General features: G+C 44.8%; 1 protein-coding gene across 1 annotated transcript in view; it reads right to left on the reverse strand.

The window, feature by feature from the left end:
- The window catches only part of LOC138260251 (kinetochore scaffold 1-like), a 104,656-nt gene extending 83,010 nt beyond the window's left edge, over positions 1–21,646 (reverse strand). The window contains exons 1-2 of the mRNA XM_069208570.1: positions 21,583–21,646; positions 1,107–1,148 (exon numbers count right to left, since the gene is read on the reverse strand). The gene's annotated coding sequence lies outside the window, so the exon portion shown is untranslated. The remainder of the gene's footprint in view (positions 1–1,106; positions 1,149–21,582) is intronic.
- Between the last annotated feature and the right edge of the window lie 1,889 nt (positions 21,647–23,535).

Consider the following 23,535-nt stretch of genomic DNA (forward strand, 5'->3'; position numbering starts at 1 on the left):
TAATGCATGCTCTATAAGGCTTCAGTGAACTTGTTGAAAAATAGACTTACTTTGAACTGCACACTGGACAACCAAATGTTAAATAGAGTCCAAAGACAGCATAATGGATTTTCACTAAATCAAGAAAAGGCACTAAACGGTCAGAGGGCCTTCGGTGCCATTAAAATATGGTAACCACCAGTTTCAGCTTTATGCCCTAAGAAAAAAATATTATGCATAATCCCATTTTATTGTCAACTGGAAATGATTTTGGGAGCTTATAAATTTTGACCCATTAGACCAGAGGTCTTCAAACTGGGTGGCCTCAAGTGATCCAGGGGGGGGGGGGGGGGCCTAACTCTGGCCAAAAGAAATATTACACAGATAACATGCCTTTGTTTTAAGCAGAAGCATGTTATTGCAGTTTTAAAAAGGTAACAATACTTAACTGCAATGTTTAAATAGGTTTAGACATATTTAAACATTGCCATCTTTCTAAAATAATTGTGAAAGTTTTTGAGGGGGGTCCGATGATTTTTATTTTTCAACTGGATAAACAATTGCAAATGGCATTTAATAGTTGGGCATATATTCTGGTAAAAATCTTATTCTTGCAAGATTGCTTAATATATATATATATATATATATATATTCTATCCACAGAAAGTACATGGTGGGAACAAAGGCTTCAAGGGGACATCTTATATGCAACTTCAACTGAATATTTGTTATAATATATCCATGCAGTTGTGTGTATTAAAAAAAAAAATGAAAACTGAAAGAATTGCTTCAAGCTGTCAATTGCGGAGCATGCACTACGATTTGACCCAATATGCTTATGTTGCTTGTAACTTTAGGCGTTGTGGTATTTAAATTAGTGTACAGCTTAGGTTTGCAAAGCTGAAATATAAAAGATTGGCACTGGAAGAGTATAAACAAAAAAACATTTCACACAATCAGTTTGAATCTTACATGAAATAATTGACAAAAAAAATAGCTGCAATGCAGAATAGAAATGGAACAAATACTCTGAGTGTGTTAAGGTTCATTTTTGCTGCACTCAGATTTAAAAAGCATACACAAATGGAGAATGTATTCATGAACATAGGAAGGGTATACACACTCACCTCACATTTTGCGTTACTGGTATTTCTTCCATTCTTTGTCACCTGTACCGGAATGAAGCCATAAACAGAGAATAATTGAAAAGCAGGCAACAAACTAAGGGACCTATTCTTATCTCTATTGCATGAATGCCAAATTCCACCCAAGGATGTTCTAATGAAGCATAATTGGCTCCGCCACCAATGGACTGCACCTCTGTTTTCGGATTCTCACATAAGCGGTAATCCTTGAATGCGGTCTCTGCCATGGTTCACAAGACTGTTGCGCTTCATGTATGTATGGTAAGGCAAAGCATACTTCAACATTCAAAAACATACACCTACAAAACAACAGAAAGTCTCAAAAGAGCTCCATAGAATATGGTTGGGCTAGTCCATGTCAACTCAAGGTAATGGTCTTTATTCAAGGACATTTATTGCCAATTTCTTAACTGCTGCACTCTCCAAACATTTAATTTACAGAACAAAACTCAATGAAATGGAAAACTATACAAACTCAAAAAGCTGAACTTCCCTCCACAACTTCTTGGGCAAGATATACAAAGCATTTGGTTCACCAATTGTCTGAGTATCTATAAAATAACTAGTAGACAAATAAATTTTTCTTATCTTTTAACCCCAACATACTTGTAATGTGTAAATTACATAAATTGAAAGCCTATTCACCATCTAACTATAAGCAAATCAAGATTATTTAATGCCTAAATGCAAGCCTTTAGATCTTAATAAGCTGACAACATATCAAGCAATATTCCTACACGCAATTCCATGCAACGTTTAGTTAGTCCATATCAAATTAACCTCTTAAATGCGGGCGTCGGCCACTGGCCGACGCCCACACACCCTCCCTGGTGCGGGTCACGACCAGTGGCCGACACCAGGAAGGGCATTAATAAATCCTCGGGTGCGTCGCACCCGAGGATTTATTTTTTTTCCCCCCCCGGGAGACACGGAAGCTACCGTGTCTCCCCCCGCCCCCCACCCGCCCCTTTGTGACGTCAGCGCGCCGCGAGGCGCGCTGACGTTGCAAAGGTGTTTTCCCCATGAAAGCAGGAAGCAGCCTTGCGGCCGCTTCCTGCTTTCATGGGGAAAACGGCCTTTTTCACGTTCGGGAAGGCCTCGTAAGAAAGGGGAGAGTCTCCCCTTTCTTACGAGGCCTTCCTGAAAGTGTTTCCTGGCCCCCGATCGCAGCACAGCTGCGATCGGGGGGGTCAGGAAACATTTTCAGGTTTCCTGGCTCCCCCGATCGCAGCACAGCTGCGATCGGGGGGGTCAGGAAACATTTTGAAAAGGCCTCGTAAGAAAGGGGAGACTCTCGCCTTTCTTACGAGGCCTTCTGAAACTGTTACTGGCCCCCGATCGCAGCTGTGCTGCGATCGGGGGCCAGAAACAGTTTCAGAAGGCCTCGTAAGAAAGGGGAGAGTCTCCCCTTTCTTATGAGGCCTTCTGAAACGGTTTCCTGGCCCCCGATCGCAGCACAGCTGCGATCGGGGGCCAGGAAACCCCACTAGACACCAGGGATTTCACTTTTGGGGGGCAGCCCCCCCCCCCGGAAAACGGGCCGCCCCCCCCCCCCGGATAATTTTCCTAAAAAAATAAAAAGGTAGGTGCCCCCTGGGGGGGGGGGGGGGGCGCGATCGCGCCCCCCCCCCCCCCCAGGGGATTTTTTTTTTTTCCAAAAAAAAAAATGAAATGACAGGGGGTCGCCCGTGGGCAGGGTGACCCCCTGTGGGGGCAATTTTTTTTTAGATGTTGTAGGGTTTCCCTGGGGGCCATTTTGGCCCCCAAGGAAACCATACAACAACTAAAAAAAAATATATGTATATATCTATATATATATATCTATGTAGATAGATATATCTAGGTACATGGATATATCTATAGATATATCTATGTAGATATATATATTTATATATATATATATATAGATATATATATTTATATATATAGATATATATATAGATATATATATATAGATATATATATATATATATATATATATATAGATATATATATAGATATATATATAGATATATATATAGATATATATATAGATATATATATAGATATATATATATATATATATATATATATATATATATATATATATATATATATATATATATATATATATATATAGGTAGATCTGTATCAAAGAGATTTATAAAGCGCGCTACTCACCTGTGAGGGTCTCAAGGCGCTGGGGGGGGACGGGGGGGAGGGAAAGGGGCTAGGAGGTTCACTGTTCAAAAAGCCAGGTTTTGAGGCCCTTCCTGAAAAGAAGTAGGTTTTGGGTCTTGCGAATGTGGGTTGTGAGTGCGTTCCATGTTTTGGGTGCAATGTAGGAGAAGGATCTGCCCCCGGTGGTGGTGTGTTTGATGCGGGGGTCAGAGGCGAGAGAGAGGTCAGCTGAACGGACGTTTCGTGTGGGGGTGTGGAAGGTGACTCTCGTTGAGGTAGGCAGGGCCTGTGTTGTGGAGTGATTTGTGTGTGAGGATGAGGATCTTGAAGGTGATCCTTTTGTCAATGGGGAGCCAGTGGAGGGATTTGAGGTGTGGAGAGATGTGTTCGTGTCGGTGGAGGTCGAGGATGAGTCGTGCTGCTGAGTTCTGGATGCGTGTAGTTTGCACTTGAGTTTTAGAGTGGTGCCGGCGTAGAGGGCGTTTCTGTAATCAAGCCTGCTGCTGATGAGTGCGTGAGTGACAGTTTTTCTGGTCTCTGTGGGGATCCATTTGAATGTTTTTCAGTATACGGAGTTTGTTGAAGCATGAGGAGGTAAGAGCGTTGATTTGTTGGGTCATAGAGAGGGAGGAGTCTAGGATGATGCTGAGGTTGCGTGCGTAGTTGGCGGGGGTGGGTGCAGGGCCTAGCGTGGTGGGCCACCATGGGGGGTCCCAGGTTTTTTTGGTGAGGGCCAAAGAGGATTATTTCGGTTTTGCTTGAGTTGAGTTTCAGGTGGTTGGCTGTCATATATACATCACTTTTGTCAATATGTGTGTGGTTTCCCTGGGGGGAAAAGGGTCCGACTTGTCTAGTGGCAGTTTTAGTGCCATAAAGAAGCACAGAAGGTTTATATGCCTACTGCAAAGAGCACATCTGTATTTTATGTAAATAGCTGAGTACATTAGTAAAGTCTATGGAGAGATGAAGGGCACTTTTGCTGGGTGGTAATGAGGGAATCCGAGGAGGAGGGAGTGGGAGCACCAATAATGATTGTTGGACTGGGCGCAGGAGGTGCTAAAGACTGTGACGAATGGTATGTGACAAGGTGTTTTTTGAGTGTCTTGAAAGTACGTGCTGATTGAGGGAAGAAGCGCAGGTAAGGTGGCCTCTACTGTTGCACGTATCTCACACACACCATCGATTTTGTGACTGTCTACGTAGGCTAGTGTTTTAGAGCAACAGTTTAGCCAATAGCAGAGATGGCATCTTGATGGATGACTGCTGCCTGCACTCGGGTTATAGAGGACCGCTCTGACATAGGATCAGAGACTGAGACATCAGATACTGAGACAGCATCTGAGGGATAGGACAATGGCGCAGACTCTGGGAGTGATTTTTCAGTCAGAGGAGTCCCATTCGAAAACTCCTCTTCCAGTACATTATGAGGGAGGTGATGAGGACAGTCCTGCTGTCCCTTCGCAAGCTGTTCGTGCAACTGGGTAATAGTGGGTTAGGCCAACCCAGAGAGCAGGTGAATGCGGCGGCAAGCAGAGAGAGAGTGCTCTCTTGGGAGCTCACCAATTTAGTTCAGCCCCAAATTCCACCACCCAAATCATATTGTGGAGACATCAAAATTGTCTATGGCAAAACAAACTGGTTTTGTAAGGCAGGCACCTGTGTTTTTGGTCCTGGATTCGGCGGCCATATAGAGAAACACACTAAACCCAAACATTTCTGGAAACTAGACATTCGGGGGAGTCCACAGAGGTGTGACTTGTGTGGATTCCCCAAAGTTTTCTTACCCAGAATACCCTGCAAAGCTGAAATGTTGAGAAAAAACTCTATTTTTCTTGCATTTCTGTCACACAAACTACAGGAATATGCTGGGATCCACAACATTCCTACCACCCAGTGACTCCTCACCTGTCCTGATAAAAACACTACCCCACTTGAGTGCCTACACCTAGTGCCTGTGTCAGGAATGGATCACCCCAGGGTCAACAGCTGCCTCACGTAAGGACCAACATTGACCGTTGTGTGATCTATTCCTGTCGCAGGCACCAGGCCTAACCACACAAGTGAGGTATCATATTTATCGGGAGACTTGGGGGAACGCTGGGTGGAAGGAAATTTGTGGCTCCCCTCAGATTCCAGAACTTTCGGTCACCGAAATGTGTGGAAAACGTGGTATTTTAGCCACATTTTGAGGTTTGCAAAGGATTCTGGGTAACAGAACCTGGTCCGAGCCCCACAAGTCACCTCATCTTGGATTCCCCTGGGTTTCTAGTTTACAAAAATGTGCTGGTTTGCTAGGTTTCCCCAGGTGCCGGCTGAGCTAGAGGCCAAAATCCACAGGTAGGCACTGTTTTCTATGAAAAAATGTGATGTGTCCACGTTCTGTTTTGGGGCATTTCCTGTCGCGGGCGCTAGGCCTACCCACACAAGTGAGGTATCATTTTTATCAGGAGACTTAGGGGAACGCCGGGTGGAAGGAAATTTGTGGCTCCTCTCAGATTCCAGAACTTTCTGTCACCGAAATGTGAGGAAAACTTGTTTTTTTGGCCACTTTTTGAGGTTTGCAAAGGATTCTGGGTAACAGAACCTGGTCCGAGCCCCGCAAGTCACCCCTCCTTGGATTGCCCTAGGTCTCTAGTTTTCAGAAATGCACAGGTTTGGTAGGTTTCCCTAGGTGCCGGCTGAGCTAGAGGCCAAAATCTACAGGTAGGCACTTCTCAAAAAACACCTCTGTTTTCTTCCAAAAATGTTGATGTGTCCACGTTGCGCTTTGGGGCGTTTCCTGTCGCGGGCGCTAGGCCTACCCACACAAGTGAGGTATCATTTTTATCGGGAGACTTGGGGGAACGCCGGGTGGAAGGAAATTTGTGGCTCCTCTCAGATTCCAAAACTTTCTGTCACCGAAATCTGAGGAAAACTTGTTTTTTTAGCCACTTTTTGAGGTTTGCAAAGGATTCTGGGTAACAGAACCTGGTCCGAGCCCCGCGAGTCACCCCTCCTTGGATTGCCCTAGGTCTCTAGTTTTCAGAAATGCACAGGTTTGGTAGGTTTCCCTAGGTGCCGGCTGAGCTAGAGGCCAAAATCTACAGGTAGGCACTTCTCAAAAAACACCTCTGTTTTCTTCCAAAAATGTTGATGTGTCCACGTTGCGCTTTGGGGCGTTTCCTGTCGCGGGCGCTAGGCCTACCCACACAAGTGAGGTATCATTTTTATCGGGAGACTTGGGGGAACGCCGGGTGGAAGGAAATTTGTGGCTCCTCTCAGATTCCAGAACTTTCTGTCACCGAAATCTGAGGAAAACTTGTTTTTTTAGCCACTTTTTGAGGTTTGCAAAGGATTCTGGGTAACAGAACCTGGTCCGAGCCCCGCAAGTCACCCCTCCTTGGATTCCCCTAGGTCTCTAGTTTTCAGAAATGCACAGGTTTGGTAGGTTTCCCTATGTGCCGGCTGAGCTAGAGGCCAAAATCTACAGGTAGGCACTTTGGAAAAAACAGCTGTGTTTTCTATAAAAAAAATAGGATGTGTCCATGTTGTGTTTTGGGGCATTTCCTGTCGCGGGCACTAGGCCTACCCACACAAGTGAGGTATCATTTTTATCGGGAGACTTGGGGGGAACACAGAATAGCAAAACAAGTGTTATTGCCCCTTATCTTTCTCTACATTTTTTCCTTCCAAATATAAGAGAGTGTGTAAAAAAGACGTCTATTTGAGAAATGCCCTGCAATTCACATGCTAGTATGGGCACCTCGGAATTCAGCGATGTGCAAATAACCACTGCTCCTCAAAACCTTATCTTGATCCCATTTTGGAAATGCAAAGGTTTTCTTGATACCTCTTTTTCACTCTTCATATTTCAGCAAATGAATTGCTGTATACCCAGTATAGAATGAAAACCAACTGCAGGGTGCAGCTTATTTATTGGCTCTGGGTACCTAGGGTTCTTGATGAACCTACAAGCCCTTTATATCCCCGCAACCAGAAGAGTCCAGCAGACAAAACGGTATATTGCTTTCAGAAATCTGACATCGCAGGAAAAAGTTACAGAGTAAAACAAAGAAAAATGGCTGTTGTTTTCAGCTCAATTTCAATATTTTTTTATTTCAGCTGTTATTTTCTGTAGGAAAACCTTGTAGGATCTACACAAATGACCCCTTGCTGAATTCAGAATTTTGTCTAGTTTTCAGAAATGTTTAGCATTCCGGGATCCAGCATTGGTTTCACACCCATTCCTGTCACTAACTGGAAGGAGGCTGAAAGCACCAAATATAGTAGAAATGGGGTATGTCCCAGTAAAATGCCAAATTTGTGTTGAAAAATTCGGTTTTCTGATTTAAGTCTGCCCGTTCCTGAAAGGTGGGAAGATAGTGATTTCAGCACCAGAAACCCTTGGTTGATGGCATTTTCAGGGAAAAAACCACAAGCCTTCTTCGGCAGCCCTTTTTTCCCATTTTTTTGGAAAAAACAAAATTTTCACTGTATTTTGGCTATTTTCTTGGTCTCCTCCAGGGGAAACCACCAACTCTGGGTACCATTAGAATCCCTAGGATGTTGGAAAAAAAGGACGCAAATTTGGCGTGGTTAGCTTATGTGGACAAAAAGTTATGAAGCCCTAAGCGCGAACTACCCCAAATAGCCAAAAAAGGGCTCAGCACTGGGGGGGGAAAGGCCCAGCAGCTAAGGGGTTAAGTGGCGACAATTCAAGCATTCTCATAGAATCATCATTGCACTCAATATAAACATTCAATAACATTTTGTTGGACCTGGCCCTTTTTGCAGGGTCATCCCCAAACTTTGCCTCCTTATCCCATTTTTTTTCTGACCTGTTTTTGTTGGCTTTAGGACTCTGGCCACTTTACCACTGCTAATCAGTGCTATAGTGTATATGTCCTCTGTTAAATTGTATTGATGGTTGGTTTATCCATGATTGGCATATTTGATTTACTGATAGGTCCCTAGTAAAGTGCACCAGAAGTGCTCTGGGTATGTATATCAAATGCTACTAGTGGGCCTGCAGCACCGATTGTGCCACTTACAAGTAGCCCTGTATACATGTCTCAGACCTGCCACTGCAGTGTTTGGGTGTGCAGTCTTGCACTGCCAATTCGACCTGGAAAGTGTACCCATATGCCAGGCCCAAACCTCCCTGTTTACTACATGCAAATCACCCCTAAGGTAGGCCTTAGGTAGCCCATTTGGCAGGGTGCAGTGTATTTAAAAAGGTAGGATATGTACTAGTGTGTTTTATATGTCCTGATAGTGAAATACTGCCAATTTCTGTTTACACTATTGCAAAGCCTAGCTCTCCCATAGGTTAACATGGGGACTGCATTGAAATGTCTTTTAAGTGCCGTTTCTATTCGGGATTAGATAGAGATATGGAGTTCGGGGTCTCTGAACTCACAATTTAAAAATACATCTTTTGGTAGAGTTGATTTTTAGATTGTCTGTTTGAAAACCATTCTGTGCCTCTGCTTGCCTGCGCCATCCACGTCTGGGTCAGAGTGACAGTTGAGTTGTTTGTGAATTCCCTCTAGACAGTGACACAAAGGTAGCTGAGGTGTGTACTGCATATCCCGATGAGTCTTCCTGGGCTAGAGTGGGGAGGGAGGAGCCAACACCTGCACCTGAAAGGGCTGTGCCTGTCCTCACACAATGCAGTCTCCAACCCCCCTGGAATGATTCTGGACAAGGCAGGATCTTGTGAACAGACTTTCCTTTGTAGTTTGCCTACTTTAAAAGCAGAAATTAGTATAAGCAGTGGACCCATAACCCCAGACTTTTAGATTACTTCTTGATCAAGAGAAACCTCTGCCAAGGAGAAGAGCTTGATGATTGAGGAGGAACTGCCACTCTGCCTGTTGCTGTGTGTGCTGGCCTGCTGCTTGTGCCTTAAGATGGAAAGGACTGGACTTTGGCTTTCTGAAATGCTGCTTGAAGTTTCTTCAAGGGTTTGAACTGAGCTTGCCTCCTGTTAAGAAGTCTCCAGGATATCAAAGACTTCATCTGCCAGCAACTGGGTGCTCCTGCTGAGGACCCCGACTTGCCAAGTGGTGCCAATCCAGTCCCTGGGCCCTTGTCAGGAATAAGGCTGTGCGTGGTCCAGGTCCCACCCGAAAGTCCGCCCTGTGGTAAAGCTCACATAGCTGCAGGTTCAGGACATTGGTGGACAAGATGCACTTATCAGTGCTATCCTATGAAGGGACTACATTTCCCATGTTTTTAGAGGCGGCGGCCATCTTGGGGTGTGGCAGGCCTATAAAGCTCAGCCACACTCAAGCACCTTGCTCACTATTTTGAAGACTTCGATGCAGTCAGACCTCGAGGGACCTTCCTCTGAAGAAGAGCAGAATTCCTTCAGAGCAGATTGAGTTACTGCCAAAGGATCCCAGTTTCCATGGTAAATTCAGACACGAGTAGGTCGTACTCGTGGCGGTAAGGTCTTGATGAGCCCAACCCAGAAGGGAGTTGTTTCTTCCCAAGTTAAAGCGTCCCCCTAGCCTTACGAGCAAAGCGTTTCAGGCCACTTTGATCAGGCACCTCGGTCCGCGACATTCTAGTGCTTCAGTTCACGTGAATAACGTGCATTTGCACAGTGCAGCAGTTCACAGGAATAACGCGCATTGGTACAGCGCTTCAGTTCACAGGAATAGAGCGCATTTGTCCCAACGCTCCAGTTCACAGGAATAACGCGCAGTTGCACAGCGCTTCAGTTAGAAGGAATCAAGCGCATTTGCCTAGCGCTTCAGTTCACAGGAATAACGCGTATTTGCACAGCGCTCCAGTTCACAGGAATAACGCGCAGTTGCACAGCGCTTCAGCTCGAAGGAGTAAAGCGCATCTGCCTCAATATACAGTGCATCAGTTCACGAAAGCAAAGCGTCCTTGACTCAAAATTCTAAGCGTTTCAGTTCCCAGGAATAAAGCGCTTCAATCCAAAAGGAGTAAAGCGAACTTTCCTCAATATTCAAAAGCGCTTCAGTTCACAGAAAGTAAAGCACCCTTGGCACAGTATTCAAAGCACTTTAATTTACGGAATACAATTGTGGAAATGTTTCAAAGATAAGCAAATCACAGTTTCATTGTTTTTAGGAAGCATAATATGTGGGATACATATAAAGGTGTTTTATAATATGTGAGATACACATTTAAGTCTTTATGAATTTCAAGACTGAGATCTAACGTTTTAAGTTTTATCAATGCATAATGGTTTCATGATTGATATTCAGAGTGCCCATAATCTAAGGCTCTTGTCTTCTCAAGGTTCTGAGGTCTCAGTTCATTTTTGTTGCATGATTCAAAGATGGGGCTATGCCCAATTCATAAAGAGTCTGAATCTGATATTACGGAGATGCCTGTATTCAAGAACTCTATTGGTGATTTAGATTGTTATGAATAAGTATATGCATATTTGTTCTAACTTTTCCCTTTCAGAACTCTCTCCCAGCAGTTCTATACCCTAAATCCCTTCCCCCCGCCTGGCTTCATCATAACTCTGGCTATCACAGCTTTCGGAGTTGGTGATGCCGGGAGGTGGGCCTCTTTGTTCAGCAACGTGCACATCCTGAGGAAAAGGCACCGTGACAGCCCTTAGAAATGAATTCTGGTGAGAAACAAGAAGGTCCAGGCACAAAGACTCCAGAACCAGCACCGCTGCACGATTGTGCCGCTGCCTGCAACCCGAAGCCGTGGTCCCTGCTGGAGTGCAACAACCCCGACCAACACTGCAGACCCAACGCAGCCTTGCTCCATGAGTCCCAAGTGCTGTGTCACCAACATCCGTAACAGCAGACTCAACTATGACGCCTGGTGTCCGGTGGCGTGACCGAGACCCCATGAGGTTGTCCAACGCATCTTGACCCGCACAGAAATTTGTAGAGCGCAGCTAATCGCCCAGAGGGTCTCAAGGTGCTATTTGTGGGTGTGCAGCTCAGTTGAAGAGCCAGGTCTTGAGGTCCTTCCTGAACTGCTTCAGTGATGCCAGAGCTTGAGAGGTACCATGTTCCGTATCTGGGCTGCTAGGTAGGAGAAGGATCTTCATCCTGCTGTGCTTTTCTGGATCTTAGAGACAGCTGGCAGGGCGGGCTGGGAAGAATGGAGATATCTGTTGAGTACGCAGAAGGCTAGGCAGTGGTTGAGGTGTGGCGGACCTATGTTGTGCAGTCTCTTGTAGGCGTGGTTCAGGAATTTGCATGTGATGCCCTTGTTGACCGGGAACCAGTGTAGGTCTCCGAGGTGGGAGAAGATGTGCTTTTGTCGAGGGATGTCCAAGATGAGTCTCTCTGCCACTTTCTAGATTCTTTGTAGTCTTGATTGACGTTTCTTGTTGAAGCTGGCATAGAGGGCGTTACCGTAATCCAGTTAGCAAGTGACAAGTGCATGAGTGGCAGTCTTCCTCGTGTCGGAGGGAATCCACTTGAAAATCTTTCGCAGGAGATGGAGTGTGTGGAAGAATGACTTGGTGGGTCATGGATAGGGAGGAGTCCAAGATGATGCCCAGGTTATGTGCGTGGTCCGGTGGGGGAGCATTTCCCACTGCGGTGGGCCACCAGGAGTTGTTCCAGGCAGAAGGGGTGAAGCCGATTACGAGGATCTCTGTCTTGTCCGAGTTGAGTTTGAGGCAACTGGCTTCAATCCAGGAGGCGACTGCTCTCATCCCGTTGCAGAAGTTTCTCTTGGCATTTACAGACACCTCAGATAGGGAGAGGATCAGTTGGGTATCGTCGGGGTAAGACTATGTTTAGCCCACGTTATTTAATGATCCTGGCACGCGGGCCATGTATATGTTGAAAAGTGCTGGGCTGAGTGAAGATCCTTGGGACGCTCCGCAGCATGTGTCTTTGGGTTCTGACATGAATGGTGGTAGTCTGACATTCTGTGTTCTTCCAGTGAGGAAGGACCTGTTCCAATTCAGTGCTCGATCTCGGATGCTGGCGTTGTGTATTCTGGCGCAGAAAGTGGAGTGGGAGACGGTGTCAAATGTAGTCGAGAAGGAGGAGTCCGGACGTGCCTCTGTGGTCTAACGTGGTGTGTATATTGTCAGTGGCTGCTAGGAATGCGGTTTCAGTGCTGTGGTTGCTTCTGAATCCAGATTGAGATGGGTCTAGGATTTGGTGTCTTGAAGAATTCAGTGAGTTGTTGGCTGACGTCCTTCTCCGTTACCTTGGCTGGGAAAGGGAGCAGAGATGGGTCTGCAGTTTTTCAGCTCCCTTGTGTCAGCAGTGGGTTTCTTGAACAGCGGGTTGATCTCGGCGTGCTTCCAGTCTGATGGGAAGGTGGCAGTCTAAAAGGATCAGTTGATAGTTCAGCAGAGCTCCGGTGCTATGGTGGCGCTGGACTGGTTAAAGATATGATGAGGGCATGGATCCGAGGGTGCCCCTGAGTGGATGGAGTTTGTGAGTCTTTGGGTGCCCTGTTTGGTGATGGAGGTCCAGGATCTGGTGAGGTGCTGGGTCAGTGGTGGTGAGAAATGCAGCCAGGTTTTGGTTCCTGAAGCCTGCATAAATGTCCTGGATTTTTCAGTGAAAGAAGGAGGCAAGGTCGTTACAGAGTCTTGGGAGGGAGGGACAGATGAGGAGACTGTCCCGGGGTTCGTGAACTCTTTGACCATGGCGAAGAGCTCTTTGATGTTGTGAGCGCTGGTGCTGAGGTGTGCTTGAATGGCAGCTTTTTTGGCAGCTCTGGTGGTGCGTGGGGACAGCATTCTTGTAGGCTGTTTAGTCTTCGGTTGATTTGCTGTTCCTCCATTTCCATTCCAGTCGTCTTCAGGAGCACTTGGATTCCTGTAGGTCTACCATAAACCATTTAGGTGTTTTGCTCTTCCTCTGGATTCATCGACCCCTCCGGAACGTCAGGAACAGATGCCTCGCATCAACGCTGCATGACCTCCACTGCTCTGCAGTAAGGAACAGACGCCGCACCAGATCCAGCGCCACCTCACCTCCGCGACTCCATGCACTAGCTTGTTTCCTCATTTCCAAAGGTACTGTACTAGCGAGTCCATGTGACTCCGCCACCGGCACCCACCCTCCTCGTGAATGGCGTCGGATTGTTGGGAATGACCCCGTCAAAGGCACAGTGATAGCCCAAGTTGGAGCTATTGTGTTTCTAAGCTCTATATTGAAGTTTAATCTTTGAAAATTCATCTCTTCGGTTGTGTATGTGGGATTTGTGTTGTTATGGTCTTGTTTTACTCAGATAAATGTTGCTTATTTTTCTGACCTGGTGTGGAGTCTTTTTGTGGCGTTTTCACTGTGTTACTTTGTGTGTTTGTACAAATACTTATAAGCCTGCCTGCTTGTACCAAGCTACCAGGGGGAGGAGCAGGGGTTATCTGACCTGTGTATCTCCCTTACCCTGACTAGAGTCAGGGTCCCTACTTGGGCAGGGTGTAAATCGACTGGCAACTAGAGACCCCATTTCAAATACTGGTGATCAGCGGTGAGGATAGTACTTGCATTTGTACTTGACAAAGTGATCGGTGTACACTGTTTCAGCGCAGACCATTATGTACCAGCATATTTAGGACTGGAAAAATCAATTCGACCACTCACATTGGCGAGTCTCATTTGATCAGGTCGAGCTATTTTTAATACTTACTCATCCCTTCTGGCGAGTTAACACTGAACAGGTGTTCTGTTCAGTTGAAAAGTGGAGGGGCAATAAAAGATGCCTTTAAATCTCGTTCCTATGTCATATTTGCTCTGTGTTCACAAACAGAGGTCAAAAATCAGTTTTTCTTACAATTAATTTTCCTTCTGACTGCAGAGTTCCAGGACGTTGTAAGGTAAACTGTGTGACTTGCTGCATAGAATTTAAAATAAAGGGATATATGGGGTCAGGTCTTTCCTAACACACAACATTTAAATGACTAAGTCAACTGTGCAAAAATGTCAAAATATATTTCAGTAGTTTTTAAAAAAATGTATTTCTGTGTGATGAAAAATATTTTAATAGGATGAAAACCAATCAGAATACTTTACATGTTGATGGGCAAAGGATATGTTTTCTGAAACCCAATGTTCACAGATTGTTAATACACTATGTAGTTTTATCAGTAAAGCTGCAAGTTAGTGGAGAGGTTTTTGAACAATTCTTGGAAAGTTACTGTGTGTAGATGACAATACGTTACCACATCATGGGTAAGTAATATATTTATTAAAATTGAGTGTTTAAACAAACTGAGAAACACTCCTGCCCCGATGGCAATGTTGTTAGTAAACTAAAAGAAGTCCTGGGTGATGTGGGCCAGACCTCGTGGGTATGTGGGTTAGATTCTTGTGATGCATGCAGCAAACTTTAGTCTACTTAATCAAACAAAAGAGCTTTTTTTGTATTGCAGAAATGCTGCGCTCACATATTTGAAGGTGCAATCATATGTGAGAATTAATTAAAAAAGGCGACTCTGTAAACTATGTGCCTAGGATAACACAATGTGACACCCGTTTACGGGTCAAGTACATTACAGTTGGGTCGAGTAGATTATTTAAGGTACTTTACCTGCAGGTCTAGTAACATTTTAATGATTTTCCGAGCCCGGATACTGTTTTTTGCAACTCTTGAGTTTGGACCACAATCATGTCTCAGTCTGGTGAGCCATCAGCAGTCGCTGCAGAGGTAGGAAACCTGTATGGTGCCTCAGTATCAAAAGTTCTGCAGGTAATTCAGGTGTCCTTTTAAAGGCATCACTAGGATGGAGGAACTGCAAAAGGTGTTGAGGGCCCGGTTAGCAGCCAGGAAGGCTGGTGAGCACACAGACGAGGGGAATGATGTTGTGGACGAAGAGGAACAAAGTCTGCACCTCCGATGGATAGAGGAACCATCATCGCCTGTGGGGTGGGGGTGGGGGACTAGTCTGAATGGCAGAGGAGCTTCCTCCAGAGTTTGCAGCAGTGTTTTCTCTCCAGGTCTGTCTCCAGAGGAGTTGCAAAATAGTTGGAGAGCCAGGAAGCTCGAGTTGGAGCAGCTAAAGCTCAGGTTAAAACAGGAGAGGGAAAAGAAGTTGGAAGAAATTAAATAGGCCCATGCGAAGGAAGCTCTTTTAGCTCAGGAGCTCAGTTTGATGGAGATGGAAGCCAGGAGGGCCAAGTCGAGCACAGATGGTGGCATAAAAAGTGTTATGTCCAGTACTGTGTTAGAAACGCACATGCCCAGAGACTTGGTGCCAACCTTGAAGGAGGGGGATGACATACACCAAGAGGTTCAGGTTTATGAGGAAGCTCCAGTGGGGCACAGGGTCCCTGAGGTGGATTGGGGAACCGGCACGGGGAGTCATATTCGTGGTGATGGGAGGGATCCTCTCTTGGCTCTGGGTGAGTGTGACAGGGAATGGGGTTCCCCCTAGTAGATGTCCTGGTAGGAGAGTATGGAGACACCCCAGAAGAGTGTGAGTTAAGTGTCAGGGACAGTCAGATACTGTCTCACCACTCTCAGGAGGGTGATGTGGGGTAATTTTTCAAGGCACTGGGTGGTGAGGTGAAGGGTAGTTTGGGTAACACATGTGAGGGACTGTGTGATGTGATTGCTGGAGAGCATACGTTCAGTCCTTGTTTTCCAGAGCTACGCCAACACCAGGTGGAGTGCGAGTTCTCCCATTTTTGCAGCCGCTTTTAAATCATACTGCCTCCAAGAGATCTATTAAATCATTGGAATGACTTGGAGACAGGTATTGTTAACTCACCCAACACCCCACCACTCCTTTCCCTCCTGGGATTCACATTGACGAGACTACATTAGTGCTCCCAAGTATCCTGTAGGTCATAGCACTCCCCACTCGGTAGCGCAACGGGAAGATACCCAATGATGAAGCATGCCACCAAGGGCTAACCCTGGTGGGTGAGGGTTTTTCTAACAGGAAAATCCTTTTTCCTATCCATCCTGTGGTAGTTCTTTTAGCTTGACCTCTTTTGCAGTATTTTAAAGGTAGGACATGTACTGTGTTTTATATGCCCCAAGAATGAAATACTGCCAAATTCGGTTTTCACTATTGCAAAGCCTATCTCTCCCTTAGGTTAACATGGGGACTGCCTTGAAAGGTCTTTTGAGTGTAGTTTCCCATTGGGAGCAGACCGAGATCTGGAGTTTGGGGTCTCTGAACTCACAATTTAAAAATACATCTTTTGTTAGAGTTGGTTTTTAGATTGTCTGTTTGAAAATGCCACTTTTAGCAAGCGGACATATTCTTGCTTAACCATTCTGTGCGTCTGCTTGCCTGTAGAAGCCACATCTGGGTCAGACTGAGTTGGGCTGTTTGTGAATTCTCTTTAGACAGAGACATAAAGGGAGCTTGGTGTGACCTGCATATCCTGATGAGTCTCCTAGGCCAGAGTGGGGAGGGAGGAGTCGACACCTGCACCTGAAAGGGCTGTATCTGTCTTCACACAAGGCAGTCTCCAACCCCATGAAGTGTGTCTGGGGCCAGGCCTCGGCAAGGCAGGATCTTGTGAACAAGAGAGACTGTCTTTTGAAGTTTGACTACTTCAAAGGCTGAAATGAGTATAAGTAGTGGAACCAAAACCCCAGGCTTTTAGATTACTTCTGGATCAAGAAGAACCTCTGCCAAGGAGAAGAGCTTGATGAGGACATGCCTCTCTGCCTGTTGCTTTGCTCTGCTGGTAGGCTGCTCCTTCTGCCTTAAGAGGGAAAGGGCTGGACTTTTGCTTTCTTAAATCCTGCTTGTGAAGTTTCTCCATGGGCTTGGACTGAGCTTGCCTCCTGTTAAGATGTCTCAGGGACATCAAAGACTTCACCTGCCAGCACTAGGGTACTCCTGATGAGGACCCTGACTTGGTAAGTGGTGCCAATCCAGCCCCTGGGCCCTTGGAAATTAATTCTGGTGAGAAACAGAAAGCTTCAGCACACAGACTCCAGACAACTCCAGAACAGGCGCCACTGCATGACTCTGCGCCCTGCCTGCAACCCAAAGCCGCAGTCCCAGATGGAGTGCGATGACCCCGACCGATGCCGCCGGGCAGAAGTTCGCCAACTCCCTGAGTCCTGTGTCACCGACATCTGTGATACCCAACTCCACTATGGCACCTGTAGCGGTGTGGAATGACTGTGACCCCATCAGATCGCCCAACGCGTCCTGACCCGTCTGATTCATCAACCCCGCCAGATCGTCAGGAACAGACGCCTTGCACAGACACTGCATGACCTCCCCTGCTCTGCATTAAGGAACCAACACCGCACCGGATCCAGCGCCGCCTCACCTCCCCGAATCCGTACATCTCGACTCATCAGGACACAAGGTATTTTCAATTGCGGCCTGAATGCAGTCCTGTATCCGGTCTGTGCTTCATCGAGGTTTGCCGGACTTTGTGACTCGAATCTAGTACACTATGACCAGATAACAGCAAAATGGGGCTCTCTGTTTTTAGGCACTACTTTTACTAAAACCTTTAAAACTACATATCTCCAGTTTTACTGATTGGATTGATTTTTGTTGTTTTGGTGTCAAATAATTTAGTACATTTTACCCTATTTTTCTAAATTGGTGTGGGATTTTTCTTGTGTTGTGTTTTCACTTTATTAGCGTTTGTGTGCTGCAGAAATATTTACACATTGACTCCAAATCAAGGCTGAATTATTTTGTGCCAAGCTACCAGAAGGTTAAGCACAGATTAGTTTAGAGACTTTTGTGGTTCACCCAAAGGTTCACCCAAACATGTATAGTGGCCGTTGCTTGAGTAGCGTTTCACCGCACTGAACCAACAAGCCAATTTCTCACACATACCGTTCACAAATTCAAACCATGGGGAGATAGAGGAGTGTGTTAAGGCACCTACTGCAGATGATCTGTTTGCAACCTGCATCTCATAGGTTCCAGTTACTGAAACAGTTGCCTCCTTGCAGCAGTCATTATAGAGGACCTGTGTACAGCTATATGTAAAAGGCTTCATTTCTGGAGAGTCAGACACTATTTTATAAGCACACATACAGTGTATTTGTTACATCAGTAGAATAGAGTGGTTAGAAAGAAACTGAAAAATAATCTTCTACTCCTAAAATGCACAATGTAGAACTCAAGCTTTCCCAAAATTCTGGTCTCCTTTTTCTTCATCTCTATTCCACACTTCACCCTCATTTGAAGCCCTCTATAAATCTCACCTACAAGGGCTTCATCTTAAATTGGCCCTGCGTTCTGAAGTTATTCCAAACTCATGCCCAATTTTAAAAAAGTGGTCTTAGCTGGAAAGACTAGGCAAAGGGTTGTGGAAACCCAGCCCCATCAGATATCTTCATGGCCCTCAACACACAGTGCAACTAGACTACAGTCCAGCTAAAGGCAGGACACAGAGGAGGCTACCTCCAGGAACAAGTTAATTCAACAGCCAGCAGAGAAAGTTGCCTGTGTAATAATACACGTGTATTATTTCCCACAAGCACTTTCGTGATTTTTCACCCCTTCATGGCAAAAAGTACGTATCTAGTGCTCTGTGGTACTTTCATGGAAGTGATTACTAGGGTATTGTGGGGCTTTTTGGATAATTACATCACACTATGCAGCTAACTGATACAGTGCAATTCTGTCATTGTACCGTGTACCTACCATGGGCACTGGAACTTGGCACAGCACTGTGTACCCAACAAATGCAACGCGTATATGTGAACGCGGCATACACTGTGCGCTTTGACCATCTCCCACTGTAAACCTGACATAGCAAATCATACCTAAATAGGGCATTATGAACCTGGCAGGGCAATGGGAGTTAACCATGGCAATGTGAAACTGACAAGTTAGCCTATAACATTAATGTATTTGAGAAGCACTGTTGGCAGACTAAAGTCATTAACCATCATTTTAGTAGCAATACCAAAGAATGTGAGAGCCCCACTGTGGTGTTATTACCAATAAACAAGCATGTTTAAATAGTGCTCTGGTATAAATCGATATTTCAATCCCTATCTGTAATGCAGCAAAAGCTACTCAACACGTGAATAAGAAAATTCTACGTTTTCTTTCACCAAATGACTTCCACCATGTGGTCCACTTTGTTTCACAAATGGATCACAAGCATGCTCTCATGCTTTAAACTGCAATATCTGCCCTAACGCCAACCAAAGCGGTTCTCCATTCCTGGACTATACTCATTTCAGAAACAAAGAAAAGTGATCACATTACATCTATCCATCCTCAAGTAACTCTTGTAACTTCTAGAGGCGATTAAAAAAAAATATTAAAGTTTGCTCTGTATAGTTTACATAGCCTTACACTTGCACAGACCTGGCTACAATTACGATACACTTAAGACTGAAGGAACTACTAGAAAACTAAGTAGCATGCTTAACTTCACTCTTGAAGTTTAGAGATTCAGTTCTAACAAAGCAGCCAGGGAATCGTACTCAGAAGCGGCTCCGGTATTATGGAAACCTCACTGATCGAATCCATTTGCGTACACTGGATACTGCAGTTCCATTATAAACTGAAACACACCTATTTAGACTGCATCTAAAATAACCAGTGCTAACACACTGTTCAAATTCATGTAACTGCTCAAATTCATTTAACATCACCTTCTCCCCCTAAACCTCATCCTCCTATTTTTTTCAATCTTTTACGCCGCATTCCCACATTCTAGAGTTGTATCTCAAATCATGCTTCCCAATAAGATCTGTGGGATTCTATTGTTACTATTATTAAGTAATGTTTTTCACTGTTTTACATTAATTCTATTTAAAATACCGTTGTACGGTGTTATTAAAATGTAGAGCCCGCTTATACCACTTGGTCTACTGTACTAGGTAAGAATGCTAAAATAAGTAAATATTTGTAGTAATCTGGCATAATATAGAAGGTCTAATGCTATTTTATTTCTTGCACATCAAGATACATTATCTATTAACTAACAAAACAATGGCATGGAGATTACTTCTCTTTATACAATGTTTAAAATCATTACAGTTGGCACAAGCATAGGCATTGTACTTAGTCGGTGATGTTGCACCAACAGTGTGTTTTTTTATTAGGGCACATTTTTTCCTGATGCACACATCAATGGCTTGCTACTGCAGATAAATCACTTCTGTGTACATGGACAGGCCCTTGTGAACGCCAATTTTTTAGTAACATATTTGTAAACTCATGATGTAAAATTGGCCATTTGGCCCCAGATATAGGGGCTCGCTCGCTATTGCTTCTTTGGTACACTGTGTGTCAGCTATTTATACAGCACATGTTTCGAAGTTTGCTAGTCACCACGGGTTGAAGAGTAAGACACAGTGCGGACTCCTGGGAATTCGTGTTGGAAATAATGGAATGTTGCCAGTATATACAAACGCAAGGGAGATGCATATGAGATCAAAGTCATATTTAATAAAGATGATCCTGTGGGTTGAAACAATATACAGTCTGATGTATTCTCTTGTTTAGTCTATACAATTGTCCCTTCGCTCAGAATTTTCTTTTTTTGTTGCTGTTTCAATCATGTGTGCCATTTTTAAAAACTAAAATAAAAATACAACAGGTCAGTCGGGCCGCCCGCCTTAAAGATAACACACCCCTTCTCTTTCCCCCCTCCCTCAACTCCGGAGTTTCTCATCTCTAGTCCTGTTATCTCTCTCTACAGACCCATGTCACGTCACTCAACATTATTTCAAATACAGCCCTCTACTACGGTGGACACTTTCTCCACCTCTTAAGTCATGTAAACCCTCACCTAAGAGACTTAGCACCTTCAGTCTTTTGGGGCCGGTTAGTCTTCTACAATTAGTATTAAAGAAGGTAAGTACAGGACCCCAGATTTTCCAGCATGTATGTTGCCGACCCAGGGCACCACATGCCAAATTCTCACGACTCCACAGTTGGCACAGCCTGTATGTGCACAACCCTATTGCCTGGTACATACCCCAAACTGTTTTTAAGTCATTTTCCGGAATTTGGATCAGCCACAAGTTGTAAATATATCACCAAGTAACAACTAAGTTTCTACACATGGTCTCGGTCATTGACATATTCATCTCATGTTGGCCATAAATTTAACACTATTTAATAGTAATAAGACATGGAAACACTTCCCACATTGGATCAAAGAACTAAGACTACAACTTTACACTCAACACGGCGTACTTTGCTGCTCATGCTTCGCTACAGAGCTATATAAATGCTGTAATACAGTAGAATGTGCTGCACTGCAACAGAGGAAAAATAATCCAACGATAATTCTTCTTGACGTGTACGAGGCCACCAATACTGTTTCTATGGCGTACAGCTCAATAGAGAACGAGCACTTTCAATTGACAACGCGCAAACAAGACAAACTGTCATGAAACGGTCACCATACACCAATATGAACGTGAAGCTTACCTTCTGAATCTATAAAGAAACACCTCGCAACCCGCTCGCCTTCGCTTTGCTTTCTACTCTGAAGTGCTTCAAAAATTGGAGGCAGGAAGGGAGAGCCAATTGAAAAGCTCGTTTGTACCGCAAGAGGCGGGTACTAGGTGGGGCTAAGTGGCTCTAAAGCCCCACAAATACTGCTATTGGATAGGAAAAAGATGATTCTGTCCCGGAAAAACTACCTACCCAGCCCGGAAGTGATTACTTTCCGACCCCGGAAGTGTCAGTTTAGCAATTTAGCTAGATCTGCGATTATTGTGTCAAGCTAGAAAAGCCACTGGATCTCGGTATCCTTCATCTTCGTAAGAGACAGGCAGTGGAGAGAAGTCAAACTAGGGGCGGAAGTCAGACAAGTACCGACTTCTTTGACGTTGTTTAACTGGCAACTAGTAAGGTGTGAATACTGCGGGTGTGCAGGTCTCTTATGCAGTTTGAATATGTGTAGCATCCCGAGGAACCTGATGTACACGTATTCAAAACTTTTTCAAATAGATTGGTACCTGCGTGTCTGTCTAGACCAGAGGACTTCAAACTTTTTAATGCCGCGCCTCCCCCAGTTGAAAAAAATAAAATAATTGAGCCCTCCTCAGATGGTTTCACAATTATTTTTATAAAGATGCCAATGTTTAAATATGCCAATACTTATTTAAACACTGCAGTTAAGGACTCTTACTTTAAAAGCTCATTGTGTTTAATGCATCTTTGAATTTTCTGTTCTGTCACACGTGCATTTGTTGCCTTTTGACTTTGTGTTCTCGATCTAGGCAGCATTGCTTGACAATCCTTGTTCGAAGTTCTGAAAGCCTTCAGTTGGCCTCAGACCGTCGGATCGGATGGTTGTGCTCCCGCTGTCATGGGTCCCTTTTCCTACGAATACACATTGAAGTGTTTTAGTGTGTTCCTTCCCACTTCACATTTTTGGTACCAGGAGTGGGGTGAGAAGAACGTCGTGCCTGGGACCCACCGACCCATAAATGCCATCCCGGAGATTTTGTGCGGAGCGGGTTTGGTGCGTGAAGACAGCTGGACTACAGAAGATTTGTGGAATCGTGACCATGACAATTTTCAGTGATCTTTAATCCAGTGAGCCACCGTGGCCGCAGCGCAGACCAAGATTTGTGGAATCGTGGTAATTTAATATTCAGTGAGCCACCGTGGGCGCAGCGCAGACAGCTTCCGGCTATACGTATTGGAGCTGTTGCGGGATACAGTGAGTGTTACTTTTCGCTCCGGCCCCTTCAGGCTCCTGCGTGGGCTGCGTTGGACGCATCACCCCTGCGCGTGACCGCCTGTGTTCAAACTGCGCACGTCTCGGCATCAAAACATTCAAGAAGAACGTGCCGTCGTGCGTCATCGCTTGTCAATGACGTGTCAGCAGCAACAGAATGCGTCATTGCAATGGCGCATAATCTCTACATTCTAAAACATGTACTCGGATGACAACGCCGTCATAGCAACGACGCTTAATCTCTGCGTATTGTGACATTACGTCGGAAGGCTATGCAGGCTGTTTATGTTGTTAAAAATTACTTGTTTTCAGACACTGTTGCCGCTTACGTTGTTTTGCTTAAAAGGGGAAACTTCACTTTTCTTTTTACCGACTGCTGGCACGTAGTAAGTTATTTTATAACTCTGCTGGAGCACAAGATGGTTACTTTAATTTGTTACCTACGCCCTGAATTTTATTGTTTAGATAGCAATAGTTCTAGTTCTCTGTGTATCTGAAATTGTTTCCACAGTCTACTTTGGGGTTACCCTCAAATTTCACTGTATGTCGTCTTTTGTCCAGTGGCGCAGCTTTTGTCATACGTGGATTTTGCATGCCAACGTTTTAGATTAAGACATTTTCTTGCCATGGCATCCTATCAAAATGTTGTCCAACCTCCATCCTTTCTACAAAAAACGGGAAACCAGAGTTAA

The sequence above is a fragment of the Pleurodeles waltl genome, chromosome 9 (assembly GCF_031143425.1).
Source record: "Pleurodeles waltl isolate 20211129_DDA chromosome 9, aPleWal1.hap1.20221129, whole genome shotgun sequence".
Classification (NCBI taxonomy): Eukaryota; Metazoa; Chordata; class Amphibia; order Caudata; family Salamandridae; genus Pleurodeles; species Pleurodeles waltl.